This window comes from Brassica oleracea, chromosome C5 (assembly GCF_000695525.1).
Source record: "Brassica oleracea var. oleracea cultivar TO1000 chromosome C5, BOL, whole genome shotgun sequence".
In the NCBI taxonomy this organism is placed as follows: domain Eukaryota; kingdom Viridiplantae; phylum Streptophyta; class Magnoliopsida; order Brassicales; family Brassicaceae; genus Brassica; species Brassica oleracea.
Window position 1 is genome coordinate 26,911,075 of NC_027752.1, and position 8,217 is coordinate 26,919,291.

General features: G+C 36.9%; 2 long non-coding RNA genes across 3 annotated transcripts; both read left to right on the top strand.

The window, feature by feature from the left end:
• Nucleotides 1–3,805: 3,805 nt before the first annotated feature.
• On the top strand, nucleotides 3,806–4,989 carry LOC106294158. Of its 2 annotated transcripts, XR_001260755.1 has the most exons (4): nucleotides 3,806–4,011; nucleotides 4,092–4,150; nucleotides 4,228–4,355; nucleotides 4,857–4,989. It is a non-coding gene; the product is annotated as an uncharacterized LOC106294158 (long non-coding RNA). The 2 variants fall into 2 exon arrangements; XR_001260754.1 differs by having other exon boundaries at nucleotides 4,092–4,355.
• Nucleotides 4,990–5,121: 132 nt separating this feature from the next.
• LOC106293712 lies at nucleotides 5,122–7,468 on the top strand. The gene is made up of 3 exons (XR_001260611.1): nucleotides 5,122–5,413; nucleotides 5,872–6,175; nucleotides 6,303–7,468. It is a non-coding gene; the product is annotated as an uncharacterized LOC106293712 (long non-coding RNA).
• Nucleotides 7,469–8,217: the final 749 nt, after the last annotated feature.

An 8,217-nucleotide genomic window follows, 5' to 3' on the forward strand; every position in this document is an offset into this window, starting at 1 on the left:
CTGAAGTCAAGAAGAAAGTGTTGATGGAACTCATCTGAGATAAGCTAATTCTGCAGCAAGTAAAACTAAACGATTTGAGAATCACGATACAGAGTAGCATGGAACAGGAAAAAGATAAACTTATAATCTGAAAATGATTGTTATATTGTACGCTCAAAATGATTGCAACAGCAGAGCTTGTGTGGGGGTCATAGCAACAATTACAGAACTTGTGCAAAGCACATGCCAAAGGCAATGAGCACAGAGGCGGATCTATATAGGAAGATAGGGTGTCATCTGACACCCCTTAAATCTATATAAATAGTGTTTTGTTCGAATATTCTTTAGAATGTCAATAGCTCTGTCGAAGGAACGTGCAGCCTGAATGGAGGCAGATAAAGCATGTGATTTGGGGGCAAACAAGATTTATATATTTAGGTGGCCAATTAGGAGAAAAACTTTATATAGCTCTTTTGGTAAGGTCTTCAGGATGCGTAATCGAGGTGCTAAGTTTGATTTTTTAAACTGCAATTGTAACCACTTTCTCTGAATTTTTTAATATAAAGGGTCAAAAGAATTTTTTTTGCTTGTAGGCCGAATTTTTTCAGGCCCGGGCTTGATTCTACCGCTGAGAATTATAAAAAAAAATTTAAATGTAATTGTACCACTCTAAACTGTCTTATAAGATCTATGATTGAAAGTATTGTTTACACCATTTTAAAGTTATTATGTAATTTTTTTTTCATCAATATGCATAATTAGTTTTTTTTTCTAGGATTCAAAACTCAGACTTCCTATTGTAAAAGTTTTAATGAACATTTAGTTAAATCATTATACTAAGAAAGTTACAATAAATATACTTAAACACAAGGGGCGAACCCAAAATTTATTTTATGTGAGGTCATAATGAAGATAAATACCAAAAATTTTAAGTAAAGATGACATTAAATAGAATTGTATCCTGGTTCTATGGGTTCAATGTCCAACTCCTTAACCAAATAAACCAGAGTTCATTACTAATTGTTGCTTGCAAATTCGGTTTATAATATTATTGTGGTGTAAACTGACACCATTGCATTGCACGTGAATCCACCCCTGCTTAAACATACTCTTTTTAGAAGAAAAAATGATGTCTAAATCAAATCAGTAATTGAAATAGGTACCCAAAAATATAATTATATATCTAAACGCTATTAGCTATATTAAAGTAAGCTAAATACTCAATATTATAATTTTATAATCTAAAGGGCTTAATTATGTGAAAGTATGTTTTATGAGCAATTTTTATAATATTAAGAATTATCTTTTCTTTACAAAAGACAATAATTTACAAACAAAAAAAAAATTAACCAGTTGAGAAATATGAACGGTCCAACACAGTCTCCATGTCACGTATCTTTGATCTCATCAATTGTATTTTCTTTATAAAATAATTACTATTGATATTTCATTCTTTATAGTATGTATCCTCTTAAATATTGATACATTACGCTTATAACAAAATGATAAATTAGTTTGACTAAAAATTTTATGGCTAACTTTTGTAAAGTTAGAGCATCACATTCATAATATATCCACCATTCATGTAAACATTCATGAATTATAATAGTTTAAATATGAGAATTTAAGTCAAATTGTATTACATAATGGGTCACCCATCGGTTCAACCGGTAGCCGAGTCCTAGGTTTTAGCGGTTTTTTGCGGACTTTATAAAATTTTTAAATATAGAGTTTTTTTTAAAACGAAACCGGATTACATATAGGGTCACCGGTTCTATCGGTTTAACCGCGGGTCCGGATCGGGTTTCAGAACACTGAATATAACACTTCATGTGTAACATTTAAATGTAGATATACAATCAAAAATACAAATTTATATCATATATATTTAGTTTTTTTTTGGAAAATAATTCTGCGCTTTCAAAGCGCAGATCAAAATCTAGCTAGTCATTATTAAGATCAAATACTTTACCGTAAAAGATTCACAAATATTTTTAGAAATTTTTTTTTTTGTCACTTGTAAATTCTAATTGACCTTCTCTCACTCTTCTCTCCGTTCTCTCACTTCAACTTTAGAACAATCTAAATAAAGATACAGTCAATAGAATATAATTAAATAAAGCTTGTTTTGAAGCTTTGTATTTAATGATTAAGATTTGAAGTTTGTATACAAATATCAGCTATGTTGAATAACTTTTAACTTATAATTATGTAAAAATAATATGATTAAAGCAGAAATATTGGAAAATACATATTTGTCATGTAAACAAGGTTGTCTAACGATACAATACTATATAAAGAGATTTAAGAAATTTTGCAAATCATATATTATCTTCTATAAACTAAGCAAAACACTGAGGTATAAATTAAATTCATAAATCACGTTTTGTTGGTTATGATTCATTTCCTGAAGCGTATACGACATTATATACTAGAAAGAAAATGATCACACCAATAGCAATGGTCGGAAAAATTGCTATAAAAGTGGTTAAAAACGTTATGATCATGGATATGTATATATAATATCAAAATCGAAACAGAGCATTTTCTTTAAGACTTGTACCTGAAGTGAAACAATAAAGATGGCAATGAACAAATGATATTTAATCATATCTTCTGAAGATAAAATAAATCAAGTGTGAGTACACTATCAGATTGTATAAAACTTTTCAAAAGCTAAAAAGACTGATACATATTCATGATGTATATCACTAATTATGATGTTTTAAATTCTCCAACCACGTCTAAAGTATAGTCAATCAAAAAGTGAAAATTGTTCCAAATTTAATGAATAAGAAGAAACTGTTATAAGATAAGCATTGAAATGATCATCCACTTCTTTACCAAACTCAAACACTATGATCATCCACTCCTTTACCAACTCAAGCACTATGATCATCTACTCATCAAGCACTATGATCACCCACTCATTTACCAAATTAAGCACCATCTTTGTTATTTTATGTATTGTTGTTCACTATAAATATCATCACTCATCTCACTCTTTTGTACACCAAAAACAAGAACAAGAGTTTATAATCAAAGAATCATTACATTTTCTTCTTCCTTCTTATAATAAACTCTCTCCCTTATACTAGTGTTATTTGCTTCCTACGGGTATTAAATTCTACTCTTATTTAAATTTTTCGATACTATAAATTATAAGTTATTTCATAACAGAAACTTCATTTTGAGAGATGGTATTAGGAGTCTCGCACCATATGTTAGTGACTTTGTTTTGTTACTGAATGATTTCATTAAACTTAAGAAAAACAAATGGACCTAAAACGTGGCCCATTCCGAGAGGTTCATTACACAAGCAGAAAGGAGTGAAGAGCCTTTTTGGCTACCCCATCCGCTAACGAGTTTTCTGATCGAGGGAGATGAGAGAAAGAGATAGTCACGAACTCAGAGGAGATCACTTGAATATCTTCCACGATTCCGATGATTTCTTTAGACTGAATTTTGCCGGTTATAGCTCTGAAAAGCGTTGAGTTGTCAGAGAGAACTTTGAGATTTAAGAATTCCAAAGTTAGCGCCATGCAAAGAGCCGATCGCACCGCAAGGGTCTCTGCAATTCATGGGGAGTTCACGAAAGTCTGGATCGACGATCCCTGGGATGAAACTGCCAGAGATGGTCCCGAGAATATCCAACCTAAGCCGCGTCTGTTTTACAAGTGATCAATGGTATCTTTGGATCTGGATGATCGATTTGAGGAAGAGCGTAGAGCAGAAGGTAACAATTTAATTTCTGATGTTTTTCCTTGTGCTTCTGGCCATTCTTTTGCTAATCTCAGACCTTTTAATGCTATTTCCTCATGACTGAAGGTTTTACCTTCAAAAATCAATGAGTTTCGTGCTGTCCAGATTGCCTAGCAAATCCATGGAAGTGTATTGAGCGCAAATCCTGAAGGGGGAAGGCAAACGGCTGTTCGGAACTTGATGATGGCCTCTTTGAAAGATGAATCTGCAGCTATGTGAACTTCTTGGCGTAAAGGGTCACATTTCCATACCTTTACCGCAAAGGAGCAGGTAAAGAACATATATATGTCTGATTCAAGGTTTTGACATCTCAGGCAAGGAGTTGCTGATATTAAACCCCTCTTTTGTAGGTTGACTCTTAGAGGAAGGGCATTCTTCACTACTGACCAGAGGAAAGCTTTCATTTTGGGTGAGAACTTTCCTGACCAAATGTCCTTTATCCACTGGAAATCCTCAGCTTGATGCAACAATGACGACTCTGTGCAGGAGATAGAAGCCGCGTGATATCCTGATTTTTGTGGAATAAATACCCGAAGATGTAGAGTGCTAGATATAAGAATCTTATGCTCCTTTCAGGCTTGGTTGTAGGCACAGAATCTGAGAGAAATACTCAGGTAAAATTTTTTGAATCATGCTTTTATTCCACTTTAGGTCATCCGTTAGGAGGTCTGACACTGTGAGGTCAAGATCATATTCTCGAATAGGACCTATAGGCTTTTGAATCTTATCGAGTGAAATCCAAGAGTCCTTCCAAAGTCGTATCGTTTGTTCATTCCCCACAGCTTTCCCCAGGTTCTTAGTTAGAAGATCTCTGCCGTAGAGGATCCCTCTCCAGCCATGAGAGCAGGTCTAAGGTGGCTCCACATCAAGGAAGTGCTTTCCATGGCAGTATTTCCCCAATAGAACCCATGCTAGTAAGCTTCTCGAGACCGTGATTAGACGCCATGCCAATTTTGCTAGAAGGGCCTGATTGAATTTCTTGATATCCCTTAGACCCAAACCTCCCAAAGATTTAGGTTTAGATAATTTATCCCAAGTCACCCAGCAAATATATTTTTTTCATCTACTCCATCCCACCAGAATCTTGTTAACACGGATAGTGTTCTTTTACACAGGCTGATCAGGAGTTGGAAACATGACATGGTGTAGGTTGGGATGGCATTGAGTACTGATTTGAGCATTAATTGTGAGCTTCCCAGCTCAAGAGAGTCTCTTTGGGGATGAGCTGATAGCCTTCTGTCGAATTCTATCTACTATCGAGGTAAATAAATCTCTTTTTCTTCTGCCAAAGTGTTCAAGAAGTCCTAGATACTTGCCTAAACGTCCTTCTTGTGTAATTCCCAGCAATAACTTTGTTTTTTCTTTGACTTCAGGTGGAGACTTACTTGAGAATGTGATGGATGACTTGGCTTTGTTAATCATTTGACCAGAAGCTCACTCATAATCTTTAAGGATCCCCAGCAGAGTTTTGCAATTTGAAGCGGATGCAAGGCAAAAGAACAAGGTGTCATCTGCAAAGAGCAGATGACTGACCCTCTGGCTTCCACGTGCTACTCTGACTCCCTGAAGCAAATTAAAATTTCCTTTCTGCACTCTTGCACAAACCAAATAGGACTTCACTACAGAGTATTAAGATATAAGGAGATAGGGGATCTCCCTGCCTAATACCTTGGTAAGGCTTTACTTCTCCATAGACTGAATCATTGAGTAGATAGGAGTAAGAAACTGTAGTGATGCATTGCATTATCCAGTTTATCCATGTTGCATGAAAGCCTAGTCTTTGTAGAACATATGAGACAAAATTCCACTCAATTATGTCTTATGCTTTCAACATATCTGTCTTTACAGCCATATTACAGTTCTTTTCTACCTTTGATCTCTTTAGGAAGTGTAGCACCTCATAAGTGATCAAAACGTTGTCTGTTATAGCCCTTCTCGGAATGAATGCTTATTGATACTCCTAGATTATAGACCCCAAAAATGTTTTTAATCTTAGGGACATCAGCTTTGAAATTATCTTGTAAAAAATATTGCAAAGGGAAATAGGTCTATAGTCTTTCACTTTTTGCACTCCTGTGATTTTTGGAATTAACCTCACATATTTTTGTTGAGCGTTGGTGTTGGTGTGAGGATACCCGTTGAGAAGAACAGCTGGATCTTCTTCACCACCGCTGGCCCGATGACCTCCAGTTGGACTGAAAGAAAATGGCTGAAACCCCGTCGGGGCCTAGCACCTTATCTGCATTGATCGCAAAGGCAGCTTCCTTTATCTCATTTGCATGCGGCATCACTATGAGTCTTTCATTTTGTGCATCTGAAATGCATGGTTGGAGAGCTTCCACGATTTTTGGTTGTCCATCAACACAACCCGATTCAAAGAGGTCCGAGTAGTATCCTGAGATGGCTCTGGAAATCTCTTCTTCTTCATAGACTGGTACACCATTCTTGTCTGCAATCACTGATAGTCTATTTTTTTATGATCGACCTTTTGCTATTGCATCGAAAATTCAGTGTTGGAGTCCCCAAGGGCTAACTATAATTGTCTGCTGCGTTGTTTCCAGAATTCTTTTTCAGCTTTTTTACAAGTGCAACAATCTCAGATTAAGTTCGTGAATCAGGGCTTCATCGGATTTTGAATTGGACATTGCGGCCTCCAGTTTCTGTTTTGTATCCTCCAACGACTTTTGGCTGTTTTCATGAAACTTCTTACTCCAGGCACAAATGGCCTTTCTGCATGAGAGAGCATCTCTTCCACATTAAGCTGCAGGGAGTTTTCCCAAATATCCTTAATGATATTTTTTATTTCCAGATTATCTTTGAGGCGTTTATCGTATCTGAAATTTTTTGCCCCTTTTTTCTTGAAGTATCTAGGAAAGTAAGCAGAGGTCTGTGATCTGAGCCCTCAAACTTGAGGTACTGGTTTGTGCAAGATGGGAACAGCTCCGTTCATTCGGTTTTACTTACAGATCTTTCCAGTCTGCAAAGCACCAGATGAGTGTGTCTCTTCCCTCTCCAAGATAAGTATTTTCCAGAAAATTTTAGATAAAAGAGTTCATTCTAAGACAGGAAAGACCTGAAGGCACAGAAAGTTCCTTCAACTCTTTCTGGTCCTTCGCTTTTTTCAATGTTGTCCACTATTTCGTTGAAGTCTCCTGTTAGGAACCATGGACCCCCTGAGTCTGATTGTAGAGCTGATAGTGAATTCCAAACTTATAGCCTTTTTGTCTAATCTGGTTTACCGTAGACAAACGTTGCATGAAACGATTTATCTTTATAGGAGACTGTAGCATCGATAAAATTGTTTGAAGATGAATTAATTTGGAGATCCATATCTTTTTTCCAGGAAAGAAAAAGACCTCCACCTCCTGGCGTGTGCGGTGGAACTGCAAAATAATTATTTGACTGAAGCCAATGAAGTTCCTTTAGCAACATCCCCGTGGGGTTTTTGGTCTCCATGAGGAAAACAATGTCATGATCATTCTTCCTCTGGATCCCTTTGAGTCGCTGGACTGTTACGGGGTTCCCCAGCCCATAGAAGTTCCAGCTAAAAATCACTAAGTAGTCTGGTGTAAAGAAGCCAAAAATCCGACTTCTTCATTGTTATAGCTGGTATTACATGGATCGGCGGGTTCCTCCCTGATTGAGAAGTTTTCTGCTACATCATTTGGAGTCTTTTTCACCATTTCCTTCTTTCTATATGATTCTCTCTCTAATGGATCTACACCTTTTCCTTTTACGAAAAATAAATCTTAGAAAAAATTTATTTTTACGAAGAATCTTGCGGAGAAAACACATTCACGAAAAATCGGAGAAAGACGCGAACAAGGTTGCCGTGTAGCAACCAGCGCAAAAGCTAGTCACTAGGTAGCGACCGAGCACGTACACGGCTCGGTCACTATGTAGCGACCGAGCTCTCCCCGAAGCTCGGTCGCTACGTAGCGACCAAACACGTACATGGCTCAGTCGCTACGTAGCGACCGAGCACGCACACGACTCTGTCCTACGTAGCGACTGTGCTTTCTTAAAAATCGATACGACACGAATCCATGCATTCTCGTCTACTCTTTAATGCTATCTCCCGAAGACCGTAGCCGACCCATTTCATTTTTCTCGTCATTTGAAGTCATCAATCAAACTTTACGATAAAAACCGCGGAAAGTTTGTTTTTATCGAAAGAAGCCGTAATAAACGTTTCGAGTCAAACAACGGCCCAAAGAGACCTAAGACGTGACTCAAAACCCACTTATGATTTCTTAACCAAAAGCCCATAAACCGTATGCTTGGTCCGCAAGGAAAGATAAATGTCAAGTTTCCGCGGATAAATACGAAGTATTCGAAGATAATTAGAAAGATCGGGAAAAACGGAATATCGTCATTTTTAAGTTATGACGGCTTAAGGACAGAAGAGGAAAAAGCGTAAACCGACCTAGGAGTGAGTATATAAGGAGTCCTAGGCGAGAGGCACGGGACACAACG